Source organism: Camelina sativa, chromosome 3 (assembly GCF_000633955.1).
Source record: "Camelina sativa cultivar DH55 chromosome 3, Cs, whole genome shotgun sequence".
NCBI lineage: Eukaryota > Viridiplantae > Streptophyta > Magnoliopsida > Brassicales > Brassicaceae > Camelina > Camelina sativa.
In genome coordinates this window covers 8655806-8656726 of record NC_025687.1, presented here as the reverse complement: position 1 = coordinate 8656726, position 921 = coordinate 8655806, and positions in this window count along the sequence as shown.

The window sequence follows — 921 nt, the reverse complement described above, 5'->3', positions numbered from 1 at the left end:
TAATTTTTCCATTTTATTTACTTATTTATGCACCTTCTTCCTTTCCATTTTCTTCACTTGCTCCTTCCTCTTCATAAAGGTAATTTCTTCTCTCTCTCATTTATTACTTTCATGCTTTTACTTCTTTCTTTCTCTACTTCTTTCTTTGGTAAATTGCATACCCAAAACCCTAGCCGCCGCCCGTCGATTATTCCTGCTTGCGAGGTCGCCAATGGTTGATCAGCCGGATCCGCCGTTGGTCGTCCGTCGAGTTGAGCTATCAGCGCCTAACGACCTTAGAGATTTCGGGGTCGGCCGGAGTGAGACCCAGCTCAGCGAGGAGATTCGAGTGGAGAGATCCGAGGTCGGCGGATCTGAGCTCGGTGGATCTGAGCTCGGCGAGTTCAGGGTTCGGCGGATTGCGAGGTTTCCTATGAGTGAGGCATTAGGTAGTCCCTCGGAGATTGACGCCGAGGTCGGCGGTCGAGTCGTTGGTGAGGTCGGCTCGAGGATTGGAGATTGGCATAGGGATATCGATCTCGACATGGAGAGCTGGCGGGCCGAGGTCGGCGACGATGGAATCCGGGATCCGGTGTTAGGTAGTTCTCGCGTGGTTGGGAGGGACCGGCGAGATGAGATCGAAAATGAAGATCTACGGAGTAATTCGAACGCGTTCGGCACTTCTTTTGGGATCGATATGGTCGGCGGGCCCGAGGTTGGCATACCCGAGGTTGGCGTACCCGAGGTCGGCGTACCCGAGGTCGGCAGACCTATCGGTGGGTTTGATACTACAACCGCGAGGAATCATGAGGATAAGATCGATTTCGAGGGCGGAACAGTTGAGATGGGAGATCGGTGAGGAGGCATGAACGAGGTCGGTGGTTCCGGGACAGGCGGATTCAGTGGCCCAGAGCTCGGCGGTCATGGGATCGATGGTGAACT